Below are 19,147 nucleotides of genomic sequence, written 5' to 3' on the forward strand. Positions count from 1 at the left end.
ACCCTTAAAATCCATGCTTTGTGTGTCTCCTGTGTGTTTCTTTATAAGGGTATAAGAAGGGGTAGAGTTTGAGTTATAGAGTTAAAAGTTAGCAGTTCATATTTCATTTTTTTTGCCACTGGTTACAGACAATATTTTTAATGAACAGTTATTTGCTTGTTAAGTTTACAAACCTGATGCTCGTATTCTTTTAACCTAAATTAAACAGTTAGGTAGAATTGGGGCAGTTTGGTAGTCTGATTAAACTTCTCACATTTGTCACGGCTCAGGGAGCATTGGGGCTTGATACTACAGCGCACTATCCCCAGTGAGTCGTGACAGTTCATTTAGTCACCATCGATGCACATCAGGCACAGCATGTTTGAGGACCTGCAATTAAGGAAGGTCTTTAATTTTTAATATAACTTAATTAAGCATGCCATAAAAATCCATTCAAAGAAACATAGGCTACAGAACAGGTCTCATTGAGGGTTAATTTAATTAAATTTTTTTTTAAAAACCCTCATAAAATTGCAATTAAACACCAAAAGAATTGCTTCCTTCCCCGTGTGATTGAAAATCTGGTGGCAATATTAAGAAATTTCCTTGGTCTATAGAATTGCTGGATTCCTACATTTAAGAGTTTGAGGTGTGGCCATTTTGTGGTCATTTGCTTTAGATGGAGTATTTGATGAATGGATGTAGAAGATCAAGCAGTGTATTGTAGTTATACATGTAACTCACTCATAGGGCAGGAATTCTCGCTCTGCAGGCTGGCAAGTGCCTGACCCGCTTGAGCGTGAAATGACGCGCATTGACATTGGCAGAGCATGCCGACGTCAACATGCAGCCGCACGATAGTTCGGTCAGCGGGCACATGCCAGAGTCGGCAATGTGGCAGCCCACAGTTAAAAGGCCTGTTAAGGCCATTGAATAATCAATTAAGCTAATTTTTTCACTGCCCGTCCAACCTAACTTAATGCCTCAGCTGAGCCGCATTAGTTTTCGTCCAGTTTCCACATCTCTCTGGGCTCAAATGTGATGGAAACTTTAAGCTAGTAGGTCAACTGTACAGATCTGAGGAGGCTTAGACAATAGAGACATGAGATATGAACAAATTGGTACTCTGAAAACATATGCTTAAGTCAAGCTTCTTTATACCAGATGGTGACCGTTGAATTTTCCTGTAAGCTAGGCTTTAGTCTCCCATTTTTCTCCTGTGTCAGAGCATCCTTGCCTAAAAGGATGGACCAAAGCCTACTTTTGACCCCTAGCAACAGCCCTCTATAGCCAGCCAGCAGGGAGTGCAGCTTTCTACTTAAACGAGACAGGAAAATGCCCCAGTTGTTGCCACTTTACCAAACATTATGAAAACATCATGTTGAGTTTTTTTTCATATATGTCTGTTGCATGGCAAAATGTTCCCCACATCAAGGCATCACTAGGCCACCTTTTCTATGCACTTTTAAGATTTTCAGGATTTAATTAACTTTGATTGGATTTGTATAGTCATAGAAATATCAGCTTTTTTGACTAATATTCTGTGTAGATAAGCTGCATTCTTATACAATGACAGCAAGTTCTGCTTTCAGTAAGATGCTAGCAAATTAAATGGCTCCAAGTGTACAAAGGAAATAATGCCTATTATCAAGGGTGTGTATGTAACTGGTGTTTTATTTGAAGCAAGTATTTAAAGAAAATGTTGCTACTTACTCACAGATGGTAGTCTACATTGCACAAGTTCAATGTGCCAGCTTAATGAGTAAAATACTTCTTCTGGGGTGTATAATAATAGGTAAAGAATTTAGTAAAGGACTAAGCTCCTAAGTTTGAGATAAAAGATTCCATGGCACTAATTTGGAGAACAGGCAAGTCCAGGCCAATATTTATGCCACAACTAATATCACTATCACAGATGACCTGGTCATTATCACATTGCAGTTTACAGGAGTTTGCTGTGTGCAAATTGGCTAATGTGTTTGATACATTAAAACATGGTAGCACTTCAAAAATATTTCATTCACTGTGAAATGTTTTACTAGATCTTGAGGTTGACAAGGCTGCTATTTATATTCAATTTTTCCTTCCTCCTTCCCTGCTTCCCTCCCTTCCTTCCTTCCCTTCTTCTCTCCTTCCTTTCTTCTGTCCTTCCTTCCTTCTCTTCCCCCCTCCTCTCCCCCACTCCTCTCCCCCCTCCTCTTCCCCCTCTTCTTTCCCCTCTCTTCTCCTTTCCTCTTCCCTCCCTTATAGTTCCACTCATTTTATTTCATTTTAATTCAATCATGGCACAAGATCATAAGAACAAAAAACATAGGAACATAAGGCTTAAGAGCAGGAGTAAACAGTCTGGTCCTTCCAACATGCTCTGCCATTTTGATAAGACTGTGGCTGATCTGCTTGTGGTCTCAATTCATTTTCCTGTTTACCCCGAATAACCCTTGACTCCCTTATCTATCAGGGATCTATCCAACTCAACCTTGAATAAATTCAATGACCCAATCTCCACTCCTTTACAGACAACAGAATTCCACATACTAATGATCTCTGAGAGAAAAAAAATAACCCTTACCTCCATCTTATTTTTAAACACTATCCCCTAGTTCTAAGCTCCCCCACAAGAGGAAACAATCCACCCCACCAAGTCCCCTCAGGATCTTATATGTTTCAAAAAGATCACATTTAATTGTTCCAAACTCCAATGGGTTAGACCCCACCTGTTCAACCTTTTTTCCTTTTCGCTATGTGTCACTCGGGGATCTTGCAATAAATTTCCACTCACTCTGGTGGATTCCTCAACTTCTAAGGCTTTAGCAAAGCTTCCTCAACTTTTTCTTCAAGTTTTTGTCTTAGGTGCATGCCTCTCTAATTAGGCTTTAGTTGCTTTTTGTTTTTCACACCATGGGATGCTATTCTGGGCTCATGCATTTAGCTGTCACCTTTCATGTCATTGTGGATCAACATGTCAGATTATGGCACTATCGCTGATGTGATATCTTGTAGAAGCAAACACCACTGCCAACCATCTTGTACTATGCTGATAGCGCTGACATACCACCATTCCAACCATGTTGTAATAAGGGTCCTTTAGATATCTCAATGATGAAATCTTGAGACTTGTATATTTAAACATGAACCACTTGTTGTTAACCTTTAACTATTTACAGATCCCAGCTTACTCTCATGCATGGTTCTGTTACTTCCATGCAGGCTGCTTTCAGAGTATTGTTTCCAGACTGTTTTCTCAGTCTATTACCATATGACTCTGTGCATCATACTGTAGGCAGTGCTATTCTCCAGTCCCACGTTAACCCTTGCTCTACCGACCACCTTTACATTACAGTGGCATGCAGGCACATGCAACATCACACAACACTTTTCTGGATATCACTTTTTAGAGCTCTTTTTGCTCTCACGATTTTAATTATCTTTTAATTTGTCTTATGGTCTGCATATGGACATATTTTAGAAGTGACATTTCAAAGGCTCCTATTTTCTTCCACTTATTGCCCAGAATTCTGAGGGATATGGGAAAGCGGATAGAATGAAGCATCTTATGAGACTTTGTTTCCTTGTTATAAGCCTGAGTTTTCTTGTTGTTATCACATCCTTCATTTTCTCAAAATCACCTCTGGCTATATCTATCCTTCTTCTAACTTCTACATCACATCTGCAATCTTCTGTTATCATTTGTCCTAATAGACAAACTTATCTACTTCTTCCAGTGTGACACCATCTTCTTCAATCTTCACTCTGGTTTCTTTCAACATATTCCTTCTAACCACCATTGTTTTTGTCTTTTTGGTGTTCATACAATCCAACCTCTAAACTTTTAGATTTTACTTGTTCTGTGATATTTTACAGGGCCTCTTGTGATTCAGCAATGCTGTTGTGTCAGTGTACCACAAGTGTGTTATGTTCTTGCCTTCAATTTTTACCCCTGGAAGTACATCTAATTCTCTGAATATTTGTTCTGTGTACAGATTGAATAATTTTGGCGACAGTACAGAGCCTTGTCGCACTCCTCCCTTCACTTGAAACATACCTGATTTTCCCTGTTCTATTCTGATGCTTGCTATTTGGACCCAATATAGGTTCTGGAAAATCTCATACCTTTACTGTCATCTATTAACTTTTAGTGATAAGCACAATCAAAAGCTTTTTCTTCGTTTATGAAGTACAAGTAAACATTCTTGTTTACTTCTGGACATTTATCAAAGATTTTTCTTTGGTTAAATATTCTTTCTCTTGTTCCTACTCTAAATCCAAACTGTGTTTCACCAATTTATGCTTCAAATGTGTTGTTATTTTTTTTCTATTACAACTTTCAAGATCACTTTAATATGACTCGTTAAGCTTATAGTTCTAAGTTTATTGCACTCCATTGCTTTAGGTTTTTAGGTACCTTAATGAATAATGAATGTTTCAAGTCACTTGGAATGTATCCTTTGGTATGTACCTAATCACAAATTTCTGTTATCACTTCTAATCAGGCTTCTGGAATCTTATCCTGATCTCAGATAAGTTTGTTGCCAATGGGTCTGCTTGCTATTTGCCTTTTTGTTCTGATTTTTAGTAGTTTTTTATATAACTAAGTAGTTTTGAGAAACTGAGGTCACATAGCCATATTGCACTGGGCTGGCACATCCCATTTCTAGCTGAACTTTTCCAACAAAACAGTAACTTTGATTGTTAATAATAATGTCCCAATGTATTGACTTTAGTGGCATTTTGCGCAGTAACCAATGGATTGTTGGTCAGTCCCACAATCACTATACTACAGTACTCATTTCGGTAGTTCAATTAGCTGATTAAACATGTTGTGAATGCCCAGAAAGCAGCTTTAACATAAGAACATAAGAAATTGGAGCAGGGGTGGGTCATTTGGCTGTTTGAGCTTGCTCCATCATTCAATAACTTCATGGCTGATCTGATTGTGGCTTTAACTCCACTTGTCTGCCGTAACCTTTGACACCTTGTAGATCAAAAATCTCTGTAGTTCAGCCTTGAATATGTTCAATGATCCAGCATCCACTGATCCCTGGGTGGTGAATTCCAAAGATTAATGACCGTCTGAGAGCAAAAAACAAAATCCTCATCTCTGTCTTAAAAGGGAGGCATTCTGAAATCAAATATTGTAACAATGGCCAAGATCTTCTGGTTTCCAGATGGCCATACCCCGGAGATACCCCAGGAGTTGCGTCGGGAGACACCTTGGAAGTCCAAATGCAAGGACTCTGTGGGAATTGCCCAAGAAGTTTCAATCCTGATGAGCAATTCCCTTGTGTTCGTAGCTCTCCGAACAAGTCTCCAACTCTAAGTTAGAGTGCAAGACTTTGGAGGGTTCTTACTCATTTACTAGAATAGTTACCCAGGAAATGTTAGACAGGGAATAAAACATATCTAACACTTATAACTATAAAGCTGACATCCCCAACTCCCCATTGTCCCGCCCTAAAACCCCCCCAGCCTTCTGATTCCACCCCGCTCCACCCCGATGCAACCTGACCTGATCTCACCACCCTGGCACCCTACCTAGCTGGCACCCTGCCACCCAGCACTCTGCCACATGACCACCCTCCCAGAAGGAAAGAAACAGTTTGGATCGGTTCTTCCCAGTTTCACTGGTGTTCCATTTTAAGGTATACAAGTCCAGTTCAGACCAGTACTCTTATTTCCCAGTTTTTACTGGGTTTTCCATTTTAAGGCTGACATTCTATCACCTGATTCACCCTGTTAACTACCACCCTACCCACCCTGCCACCTTATCCATCCTGCCACCTATGATCCTACCACCCTGCCAGCTACCACTGCCACCCTGCCACCTGTCATCCTGCCACCTGCCACCTTTCCCACTCATTCATTAACACAGTGAAAAGCTATTTAAATGTCCCAAAGCTTTTCACTGTGTTTGTGAATGAAGACTCGCCAAAATATGGCAGCTAGTGATGTGAAAAGGGGGCGTGGCTTGGCTTCACCTGACAATCCTGCCCAATGAGGAATGACTCCGAGAACAGGTACACTCCACGTTTCTTAAAAGGGTTGGTTCAGATGTCTAGGTGAGAAATGCTAAGCCACTGCATAGAGTAAGCAAATAGCAGCAGAGTGGCAATCCTTGTCATTGTCACTCCTCAGAAGATTCGGCCCAATATTCCCAACTTACCCAGTGCTGGTTGGCAGAAGAGGCAGCCAAACTTCACTCTTCCACCTCATTTGGAGAAGATTTGAGGAAACTTGAGATTTTGTTTGCTTGAGTTTTGTTTTAGTCTTTGGCGGAATTCCCAATGAGGCTTTACAAAGAACCTGTGTGTAAAATGAAGAGAAAATCAAGGCTTTATGAGTTAAATAGCTACAGCACCAGTGCGTATGGGGACCAGATTGAAAAACTATCATTGAATAACAGAATATTAATGAGGCATTTAGGTTTTATTTATTGCATTTCATTAATAAAGAACAAAGAAGCACCTTGTTAAACGGCAAAGAAAGTTTACAGCCTTTAATGCAGTAATCACTCAGAGAATGCGTGAGTGGAGTTACAGAAAGCAGTCATGACTAATGTGGTTTGACTTCAAATATTTCTATCATTACATTTTGAGGTTTTTATCCCATGCTTGATCATCTATCTCAAGCGCTCATCTGCTTTGTTCCTTGTATGTCGACCAGCATAATGCATCAGTGCAATTAACATTTTAGACCTCTTTGGAACAGCTGTAATGAAATTGAATTATACTATGTGCTTAACTTTTAAGATGGTTTGATTTATACTTGTGTAGGGCTCTTTAAAGCTATGTTCAATATGATTCAAGGAATCAATACAAAATAGAAACTTAAAAGGAGTGACTAGGTTCACATTTGTGGGTATCCATTTACTAAATCAGTTGTTGCTTGAGAGCCACTTGTAAATAGAAAGTATGGCAGAAGGCACTCATCCCTGTGCGCCCTGAGCCAATTTTGATTTGCAGGATCAATATTGCTCCATAGAAATGCCATTTACTAGAATGTAATGACTAGCTCGGATATTTTTCTTTATTCAGCTGCGTCGCTAATTGTTCTGAAGTAAAGGAACTGGCACAAATTGTGCGCCCTGTTTCTCAGGATGACTTTGGATGGGCAATAAATGTGAACTTAATTTTGTCACCTATTTTTGAGCTGATGATGTTCCCACCATTGTGTTAGGCAGGATATTGCATGATATCGATCCAGAGACAATGAAGGAGCGGCAATATATTTTCAAGTCAGATGATGTATTACTTGGCTGTCAACGTGGAGTTGATGGTCTTCCCGCAATATTGCCATTTTTGTTTATCTCATTTTGTACAAATCGTGCAGTTTGCAGGAAAGGATAGGACAGTCCTACAAATCCACACTACAAGGGATCTCAGCTCACCATCAATAATACAAGAAGTAGAAGAACTACCATTCCTGTATTCCAAGTCATGCCTCCTTCATGTTGGTAATTAGTAATTCGTAACTCGAGAATTAGTTTTGGACAAGACAACGAACAAATATTGAAACAAGGGGCAATGCATCAGGGGTTTGGGAACTTTCAGGCAAAACAGGAATTTCACATACAAAATAAAATATTTATATAGAAACAGAGAGAGAAAGGGGTTTATATGTTACCAGCAATTGCATTCAGTTCTTTATTTTATATAGTGTCACCGCAGTTAAACAGTTCATCCATTTTAAGACATGGTGCTTTACCTTAGTGTTTTTTTTATGTTGTGGAAGTGCATACAAGCCTCTTTTTAAGTTTCCCCAGTTAGTAACCTGCTGCCATGCTCTTTGTCTCTGGTGCAACTCTGTTAGCCAGCTCCTTTTCTACTTCCGGTTCAAAAAGCTCAACATGGTTTCAAGTGTACTTTGTATGATTGCAACTAATCCCAGATCAGTGAAATAGCCTTTGGTAGATCTTTGTTGTACTGTTTTAATCAAGGATTGTGCACACCACAGTTAAGTGTGTTAATTCAGCTAAATCAAACTTGTAAAAGGAGCATTATCTTTTCAAAGATATTTAGAATATTGACATAAATACCAAAGGATATCTTCACAAATTCATTTACAATATTGCCATACAAAGCTGCTAGAAGAGTCCTTGCTCAGCATTGTTATCGTTTGTCTTTAATTAGTCTACATTACTCTGCATCCATTGATATAAAGAACTGAAGAATTGCCTAGAGGCAGAGCTTTTATAGAACACAAAAAGAAAAATAGATGACTGTGATCTCAAACAGTATTAAAAGGCATATTTCATGAAACAATGCCTGGTAAGATTGAACAACCTCCATGCCACATAATTACGTAAATGCTCAATGAATTTAAATGTCCTCCTCAAATTTGGCTGCCCTCCGAAATTTGTCACTATCCTCTGCCTACTCCACAATGACATGTATGCTGTGGTCCTCACCAGCAGAACAACCCTAAACCCTATCTCAGTGACACTGGGGTCAAACCAGATCCTCTTCTCCATTTTCCTCATTGCAATACTGCACCTCGCCTCCAGTAAATTAACCACAGGTGTGGAGATAATCTACAGAACAAATGGGAAACTGTTCAACCAACACCGCCTTCAATCTAAAACCAAAACCACTCCAACCTCAGTCATAGAGTTGCAGTATGCAGATGACACTTTTTTGTGCACTCGCTCAGAAACTGAGCTCCAGCTCATGGTGACTACAGGTAGAATCGACTGGTCCTATTGGCGGAAGGTGTCATGGGTAGGTGGGGGGGGGGAAATTCGGCGTGAGGGCCAGAAATCGGCTTCACGCCAGTGTGAAATCACAGCGGGATCATCTGATGGTGTATGCCATGGCGGAACGCAAATCTCACTGGAGGCTGGCGTGAACCCGATTTCTTTCCTGGTAATGGGATGCAAAGTAAGGCCTGACGGAAATCATCCCCCATGCCTGATTTATTGTTACACCGGTGGGAAAACACGCCAGCCCAGAACACGTCTGGGCAAGTGTGCAGTGCATAAGTCAGGACTTACCCTTAGGGCCTTGCTCAGACTGTGGACATCCGAGGAGATGAAGATGCTGGGACTCTACAGCTACCGGACCCTGGAGGAACACATGTATTGCATGCTGGGTGGACTCTCATGGACATGGTTCCGCCGCGATACAGCTCTCGGAAGGTGGGAGGTCTCCATTGATGATTCAGGTCTGCTTCAAGACATCATGGTCTTGGCCATGGGGTGCAACGGATGATTGTCAATGTGGGGGGAGAGGAAGGTCTAGCTGTGAGTGGGAGAAGTGGTTGTATTGGGGGATGGGTAGCAGTGTTTTTGGGGGGCGAAGGTCTAGCTGTGAGTGGGAGAGGAAGGTGTACTGGTGGTGGATGGGGTGGGGGTGGGGGTAGGAGAGGAAGGTGTACCGGGGGTCGGGTGAGGTTGGGGGTGGGGGGGGAGCAAAGATGTCCGGGGGTGGGGGTGAGGTTGGGAGGCAGGAAGAGGGAGAATAGGGGGAGGAGGGTGTAACAGGGTACAATGTGGCAAGTGGGGAGGTAGGTGGAAGGGTGGAGGAGGGAGTAAGGGTAGATAGAGATGGGAGTAAAGGTGGAAGAGGGATATCCAGGTGAACATGCAAGGGACGGGTTTGTGAAGTCAATGACTGCTTCCTGGGGAACAAACTGAGGATGAACATGGTGGGAGGGGATGGTGAGTGTGAGAGGGTTCAGAGTGAGCCGGTAGGGTGGGAGGGTGAGGGTGGGTCGGTAACGGTAGAAGGGACAGCGAGAATGATTGGTGGGGACACGGAGGCAGACATGGACCCTACGGGTGGGAGCAAGTAATCGGGGAGGTGAATGTGGATGGGAATGTCAGGGAGGTAGGGTATGTGCATTATGCACCTGCACATCCTGAAATGACAAGGGTTCTAGTTGGCTGGTGATGGTTGGGAGCTGGAAAGTGATGCCAGGGGATAATAATCCAAGGTAATAATCATGGGATTACTACTGGAGACACAGGCAAACTGGCATAGGTTAAATAAAACCAGGGAGTTAAGTGGGTGGCTCAAAGATTGGTGTGGGAGGAATGGGTTTCAGTTCATGGGGCACCAGTACTACAGTGAAAGGGAGCTGTTCCGATGGGATGGGCTTCACTTGAACCATGCTGGGACCAGTGTCTTAGCGAATTGAGTAACTAGGGCTGTAGAGAGGGCTTTAAACTAAATAGAAGGGCGGGGGGTGTAAGAAGATTCTGGAGAGGGCAAACATAGGTTTACAAAACAAATGGATATGGCAACATTGCAGGGCAGCTATTTAGGTAATGATACCCAGAGTGTGACAGGAAGGGACAGAGTGTACAAACATTTTAAAAAAAACAGCAGCAAGTAGGGTCAAAGGGGGAAAATATGGTAAAAATGCAAAACTAATGGCTCTTTACTTAAACACATGTAGTATTTGGAACAAAGTAAATGAATTAATGGCACAAATAGAGGTTAATAGATATGATCTTGTAGCCATTACGGAGACATGGTTACAAGGAGATCAAAGCTGGGAACTAAATATTTATGGGTATGTGACTTTTCGAAAGGACAGACAAGAAGGAAAGGGTGGTGGGGTAGCTTTGCTAGTACGAAATGGAATAAGTACGATAGCAAAAAAGGATCTTGGATCAGAAGAAAAGAGTCAACGTTTCGGGTCCACACGACCCTTCAACAGAGGTTCTGTTGAAGGGTCGTGTGGACCCGAAACGTCGACTCTTTTCTTCTCCACCGATGCTGCCAGACCTGCTGAGTTTTTCCAGGTAATTCTGTTTTTGTCTTGGATCAGAAGATGTAGAATCCATATGGGTGGAGGTAAGGAATAACAAGGGGAAGGGGACACTGGTGGGAGTAGTCTATAGGCCCACTAACAGTAGCTATACTTTAGGACAGAGAATAAATCAGGAGATAATGAGGGCATGTAAAAAAGGGCAATACATTAATCATGGGTGACTTTTATCTTCGTGTAGATTGGGAAAACCAAATTGGCAGAGGTAGCAATGAGCAAGAATTCATAGAGTGTATTCGGGACATTTTGCTAGAACAATATGTTGTGGATCCAACCAGGGAGCAGGCTATTTTGGATCTGGTAATGTATAATGAGGCAGGTTTAATAAATGACCTCAGAGTAAAAGACCCCCTTGGAAACAGTGACCATAACATGATAGAATTTAGCATTCAGTTTGAGAGTGAGAAACTTTGGTCGGGAACAACTGTTCTAAACTTAAATAAGGGTAATTACAAAGGAATGAGGGCAGAGTTGACTAGAGTGGACTGGGAAAGGAGTTTAGCAGAAAAGATGGCTGATGAACAATGGCAGATGTTTAAGAAAATAGCTCATGACTCACAACAAAGATATATCCCAGTGAGGCAGAAGGATTGTAGAAAGCGGATAAACCAACCAAGGAAGTAAATGATAGCGTCAAATTGAAGGAAAAAAATCATACAATGTGACAAAGATTAGTGGTAAGCCAGAGTATTGGGAAATTTTTAAAATCCAACTAAAGATGACCAGAAAAATAATTAAGAGGGAGAAAATAAACTTTGGGGGTAAACTAGCAAGTAATATAACAAATAGACAGTAAGAGCTTCTTTAAATATGTACAAAGGAAGAGAGAGGCCAAAGTGAGCATAGGCCCCTTAGAGAATGAGGCTGAGGAAATAATAATGGGGAACCAGGAAATGGCAGAGGAATTGAATAAATACTTTGCGCCAGTCTTCACAATAGAAGGCACTAATGGCTTCCAAAAATATTAAATAATCAAGAGGCAAAAGGAGTGGGGGGGGGGGAGTAAACACAATAACTATCACTAGAGAATAAGTACTAGGGAAACAAATGGGGCGAAAGGCCAATAAGTCCCCTGGACCTGATGGGTTGCATCCTAGGATAGTAAAGGAAGTAGCTACAGAGATAGTGGAGGCACTGGTAGTAATCTTCCAAGAATCCTTAGATTCTGGAAAAGTCCCAGGTAATTGCAAAATAGGCAATTATCTTTTATTCAAAAAGGGAGGGTACACAAAACAGGTGACTATAGGCCAGTTAGCTTAACATCTGTCATTGGGAAAATGTTAGAGTCTATTATAAAGGATGTAACAGCAGAGCATTTAGAAATGCATAATATAACCAAGCAGAGTCAGCATGGCTTCATGGAGGGGAAATCATGCCTGACAGATTTATTAGAATTCTTTGAGGAGATAAAAAAAACAGGACAGATAAAGGGGAACCAGTAGATGTAATATATTTGGATTTCCAAAAGGCTTTCGATAAGGTACCGCACATAAGGCTACTTAATAAGGTAAGAGCCCATGGTGTTGGGGGTAGCATGGATAGAGGACTGGCTAACTAATAGAAGACAGAGAATTGGGATAAGGGGGGCATTTTCAGGGTGGCAACCTGTAACTAATGGAGTGCCACAGGGATCAGTGCTGGGGCTTCAATTATTTACAATACTTATTAATGATTTGGATGAGGGAAGTGAATGTACTATCACCAAGTTTGTAGATGGCACAAAAATAGGTGAGAAGGCAAGTGGTGAGGATGACACAAAGAGTCTACAGAGGGATATAGACAGGTTAAGTGAATGGGCAAAAATGTGGCAGATGAAATACAATGTGGGGAAATGTGAGGTTATGTACTTTGACAGGAAGCATAGAGGAGCTGAATATGATTTCAAAGGAGGAAGACTGCAGAAAACTGCAGCACAGAGGGATTTGGGGGTCCTCAGGCATGAATCACCAAAAGCTAGCATACAAGTTCAACAGGTAACAGGGAAGGCAAATAGAATGTTGGCCTTTATTTCAAAGGGAATTGAGTATAAAAAATAGGGAAGTCTTGCAAAAGGTATACAAGATACTAGTTAGACCACACCTAGAATACCATGAAAAGCTTTGGTCCCCTTACCTAAGGAAAGATATATTGGCATTGGCGGCAGTCCAGAGAAGGCTCACTAGGTTGATCCTGGGTATGGAGGGATTTTCTTGTGAAGAGAGATTGAGTAGGTTGGGCCTGTTCTCATTGGAGTTTAGAAGAATAAGAGGTGACCTTATTGAGGCATATAAGATTCTTCGAGGGCTTAACAGGGAAAATGTTGAGAGGTTGTTTCCCCTTATGGGAGAGTCTAGGACCAAAGGGGCATAATCTCAGAGTAACGGGTCACCCATTTAAAACAGAGATGAGGAGGAATTTCTTCGCTCAGAGGGTAGTGAATCTGTGGAATTCTTTACTGCAGAGGGTTGTAGAGGCTGGGCTGTTAAGTATATTCAAGACTGAGATAGGCAGATTTTTAATCAGTGAGGGAATCAAGGGTTATGGGGAAAAGGCAAGAAGGTAGAACTGAGGATTATCAGGTCAGCCATGATCTTATTGAATGGTAGAGCAGACTTAATGGGGTGAATGGCCTATTTCTGCTCCTACATCTCATGGTCATATGGGTCCACCGTGATAGGGGAAAGGACATGGGGAAAGGATGGGGAAGCTGACAATATATTTGACCACAATCATGGTTGTCAAAATTGAAAGTGAGCAGAGCCTCATGTTGGACGGGCACAGGTGCTGCATGGGAGTGAGATCAATGGGTTAGCAGTGATGCAGGTCAGCTCAGATGGACAACTGAATGATAACCCCACAGGTAACATTGAAAATGTTCAGGACAGTGAGATTGATGAAGGATCCATGTGTGTGGGAGAGTGCTTGCATGAGTATCCGAAAGGTCCTCTCTCTCTTTCTCACACACACACACACTTCTCCCTCCTGAAACGCTCATGGTCCAGCTGCATTCCAGCTGTGTTCATCTTTACAACCACTTGTGATCAGAATTTCTTAACTTTCCAAGGCTTACCACTTTTCTAGGTGCTGCCCTGACATCCGCAACAGGGGTGGAGACACCCTCTGCAATGGTTGGTCCTGTTGCCTCTGATGACTTCGGCATGAGTCCTCTGGAGAGCTGAGGCCTTGGGGACCCCGGCTTGCTTTGGCTGCCTTCCTGTGAGCCAGCTGCTCCCTCTACAGTGACAGAGGACGAGGTTGACTGGGTCACAGGCAAAGGGGATTTGGAGGGAACGGACAATGTCTAAGGTTCCTGAGTGGATGACCCAGGGGTGTCCAGCGGTGGCTCCTTCTCCCTTCGGGTGCCCAAGGGCTCTGGCCTGATTCCTTGAGGGGAAGGAGTACCTGGAAGGACGATGAGGTGCACAGTTTCCCTATTGTGTTGCCACTGCAGGAACTCACCCATGGCTACCGTGATGGAGTGCAGGCCTGCATGCATCTCCGCGTTCTGCTGGGCAAGGGTCACCACGGCATCCGCCATCCTTCCCATGGAGACCTCCATGCATGCACATGTGGGCACCACTTCATCAGAGAGCAGGTGAGCACACTCCTCTGACTCGCTTGCCACTCTGTTGATGGTTTCCAACAGCTCTGTGTGATGTTCCCCCACCTTCTGCTGACTCTCCAAGATGAGTTGGAAGGCCGAATCCAGAGGTTCATCATCTGACTCGGACCTCAAAGGTGCCTCTTCCCCAGGAGTCCTTCGAGTGCCAGGGAGCTCGGCTGAACCTGCCTTCTCCTGCTGCGGACATGTGTCCGGGCAGTGACCACCAGATTGTGAACCTGAGCCTGTTCTAGACCTAGGTCCAACTGAGGTGTGAGTCTCTGCACTGGTGCAGAGTGTGGATAAGCGCTGTGACGGGTCTTGCAGGCTGCTTACATCCAGCTCTTCAATGGAGGAGGTGTCCTCTTGGTCAGGATGTGGATGGAGCTGAGGGACTGGCTGGCTGAGGGTGTTGTTCAATTGGTACAGCTTCCTGTGAGCCAAAGTAGAGATAATGAGTGCATGGCAGCAGAGTCAAAAGCAGGAGAGAGAGCACTCACAGTTGCGTTGAGAGACCGATGATGTGGTGCAGGATTGTCATGTGGACATATGCCGCCAACCTCACCATCGCCGCAGGTGCGGACCATGTCCTCACCAGTCAGCATGATGGCACTCTCCTCAAAGCGAGTGAGAGGCCTAATGTGGGCCACTCCACCCCCAGCCCAGGACCTGTCCTGATGTTGCGATCCAGCTTCTTCTGCATGAAAACAGATGGAGAGTGTGTGAGCAGGACACATGGCACTGCCTGGAATGTTTGAATGGTGAGTGGAGATATAGATGGGATAAGGACGTGAGCTCGAGCGGCTATGAGCCTGTTGGAGATGTGATATGTGTGTGAGAGTTAGTGGTGTTGTCCCTTGAGGTGTGAGATCGCTATGGATGTGTGATGGGTTTGTGAGTGTGTGAGTTGAGAGTGATGAGGTGGTTGACTTACTCTGGCATAACGGATGAGATCATTCATCCTCTTCCTGCACTGGATGGCTGACCTCTGTGCTCCGGTGGTGCTGACTGCCGCTGCCCTTGCCTGCCAGGCCGTATTGGTGACCCTGATGGACCTCCTGTGACCAGAGCAGGGGTAGAGGACATCACAGCAGCCTTCCACTGCTTCCAGCAGGCTTCCTAGAGAGACGGCATGGGGGCTGCTGTCTTCTTTGCTTCCCAGGCCATCTGGCACCTGGAGCAGTCCTGCTCTGTAGACATGAAGTAGGCATGTGCTCTGGTGCGCTCTAAATATGGTGCCCAGAGCCAAGGAGCGTTGAAGTCATGGCATGGCGGGCAAATCCAAGCCGGCCCACCAGCTATCTTGTGTGTTTCCTGTGAATGCATTGAGGTGGAATGTGCTGGAAATGGACGATACAGTGTGAAAGCCTGCCATTGCGGCCGGTGGGTAAAACATCATTTTTCATGCCCACTAGCGCCCTTGGTGCAGTTCCGAGACGATTCTGCCCTAAATTTCTGAAGCACATGAGAAAATGGGCCTTTCACTTAAAACCCAGAAAACTAAGCTCCTCTTCCAACCAGGTCCCACAACAAAACACTTTTGACCATTTTCCATATCATGGGAGCCTCCTCTCAATGAAGGAAGACAAAGACAACTAAAATCACCATTTCATCATTGCTTCCAATGTGCCAGCTCAGTCTTTGGCTGACTGAAAAAAAAAGAGTAATGGAGGACCAGGATCTCAAACCCGAGACTAAGGTTTACCGGGCAGCAGTGATCCCCACCTTCCTATATGCTTCGGAGCCTTAGAGGACCTACAGTAGGTACTTCAAAACACTGGAGAGATGCTGCCTTTGCAAGATCCTCCATACCCGAGAAAGGTGGTCCAACAGGACAGCATCTTGTGCCAAACCAACATTCCAAGCATCGAGCCACTAATTACTCTAAACCAATTCCGTTGGGTAAGACATGTTGCTTGTAGGCCTGAAACCAGACTGCTGAAGCAATTGCTCTATTTGAAGCTAGGTTGTGGTAGGACACTGCCGGGAGGGCAGCGGAAGCGCTTTACGGATGTCCTCAAAGACTGAAGAAGTCAAACATACTCACCAAGTCATGGGAGTCCCTGACTTGTCACCCACCAAAATGGAGAAAGGTCATTTGGAAACGCACCAAACACACTGAGAGACTTATTTGGGAATGTGTAGAGGTGAAGTCAAGGCATCTGTGGGAATACACAAACAACCCATCTACCCACCTGCCCCACACATAGCAGAGTTTGCAGATCTTTCATTGGACTTATCAGCCATTTCAGAACCCATCGAATTGGAGTGAAAGCAAGTCATCTTCACTCCCAAGGGATTGCCTAAGGAAGGGATCACTTATAGATGAGAACACCACGGTGGTGATATCCAATTCCACTGTTTCTTTATCCCATCCAAAGCAACACCACAATAAGACTACTTAAAGCACAAGTGAGAATATTCAAAAAGCCTTGCTCCTATTTGACACCATCAGTACCTTCAGAATTGTGAAAAACCTGTATACACTCAGTGATGGGATTGATTATATGTCAGTCCATAATCTTCAGTATTGGAGAACTATGGTGATCTCCAACTTTGCCGTCAGCTTTCTGCCCTGCAACTGATGCTGCACTCCTCATGGATTTCATTCAAATGGGAATTCTTCCTTCAGTGTGCAATCGAAGACTCCACCCTTCATATAGATCCTGAACTTCACTCAGCCCCAAAATCTCACTCCAAGTTTGGACAACAGTTCATCAATGTTGCATGTTGACTGCACCTACCTACGACAATTTTAAACTGCTATGGAAGTTATGACTTTAACTCTGGACATTCTCCCATTGTCTCTTCTCTGTTTCCAGTCGCTACAAGGATATATGCATTATAATTAATGTTATGTAACCAAGCCTATGTAACTTAAGTTTTTTTGAGGAAAATTTTCTCCCTGTTGGAGAGGTTGGGCGGGAGCGGGCGCACAGCTGATCGCCGCCAGGGATCGGCTGCACGCTGCCATTTTATGTGGGCAGGCCTTAATTGGCCTGCCCAGCGTGACACGCACCCGGAAGCGCTGAGCACTCCCTGTGCAGATGGCGGGAGTAGGCTGAGTCGGGGCCTACGCTCTTTCGCGCAAGCGAGCGAAAACGCGCAGAAATCTTCCTGAGGCACAGAGCTGCCTCAGGGTGATCAGTTTGAGTTTCAAAAATTTTATTAAAGAAAACAAAAATTAGGACATGTCTCCTCATGTGACAGTGTCACGTTAGCTAGGACATGTCTACGAAATTTAATGGAAATCTTTGTTTCACTTATAAATCATTTGTGAAACCTCATCCTGCCCGTGGATGAGGTTTCATGAAAAGTGCGAAGGCCGCCTGAGCTCTTCACCTGCCGTCAACCTTAAGGTTGGACAGGTAGCTATGTTAAGCGGTTTAATTAGTTTTTAAATGGTCTTAATAGGCTTTTGATGGTTCAGCGGACGTGCAGCTGACTCTGGTGCGCGCCCGCTGAACTGAAAATCGGAATGATGCATAGTGACGTCGGGAAGCACACCCGACGTCACTGCACGTCATTTTACGTGTAGGCAAGAGGGCCCCGCCCCCGCTCACCGAGCCGAAAATTCTGGCCCCTGTATCCTTCCACAGGCACACTTTGGCTGCTGCTCCACGGCCAAGACCAACACTTTGATTTTCACCTTATTATTTTCCTTCCACTTTTTTTTTCTCCCTCTACATCTCCTTGACCCTTCTCTCCTGTCATTAAGCATTTTATGCTTTCTCTGTCCAGTACTCTGCCTTCCTAAATCCCTACCTCAACCGATCAATACTCCTCAATCTTCCTGCTCTGCTGCTGCTCTCCCAGGCTCGAGTCCCTCTTGGAAAAGGTAAAAACTTCCCTCTGTGCTTCTCTTGGCATCCTCTGAAGAACCTGTCAAGACGCTCATTCTTGCCTCTTCACAAACAGCAACACCAACTGCCATATCCCACTCTTTTGTTGACCTCCTCAGTGTGCCAGCTGAGGGCTGATCTCTCCAATCTCTTTCCTACCTACCTCACCCTTCCCAGTGTTGATCCTGTGGACTTTAACAGTGGATCAGCTCTCACCACCTTTCTCCACACCTCCCTTTAAAATGTCTGTTAACTCATGACTGAAGCTCTTGTAATTCATAAGCTTATTGTGGATGATTTTATTGATACCATCACCTTGACAGAACCTGAATGAGGGGCGATGACAACTTCCTGCTAACTAAAACCACCCCACTGGCTATACCTTTCACCATAACAAAAACAGAAAATGTTGCATAAATGCATCAGGTCTAATAGCATTTGTGAAGAGAAAAAAAAACAGAGTTAACGTTTCGAGTCCATATGACTGTTCTTCAGAGCTAAAGAGAAGTATAAAATTTATACTGTTTAAGTGGGGGGAGGGGGGGGTGTGGTGGGGCAGGTGAAGCTGGATAGAAGGCCAGTGATGGGTGGAGGCAAAGGAGAGATTGACAGAGATGTCATGGACAAAAGTACAAAGGGGTGTTAATGATGGTGGTACTGACTAAAGGAGGTGCTGATGGTGGCATTAAGGTCAGGAAGCAGAATGTGATAAAAGCAGGACAAGGGTAAGCACTTTGGAAAGAACAGCATGCACAAGTGACAGACGGCCCTTGTGGGGGAAGGGGACAGTGCTGGGAAAAAATATTGAAAATAGGATAAAAGGTGGGGATAAAACAATGAATAAAAATGAAAATAAATAAAAATAAAAATAAATGGATAAAGAATAAAAAATTTTAAAAATAAAATGAATATTGAAAAAAGGGGATAAGAAGAGGGGTGAGGATGGAGGATAGAGTTCATGGTCTGAAGCTCTTGAACT

Source organism: Cetorhinus maximus, chromosome 1, assembly GCF_964194155.1.
Source record: "Cetorhinus maximus chromosome 1, sCetMax3.hap1.1, whole genome shotgun sequence".
Lineage (NCBI taxonomy): Eukaryota > Metazoa > Chordata > Chondrichthyes > Lamniformes > Cetorhinidae > Cetorhinus > Cetorhinus maximus.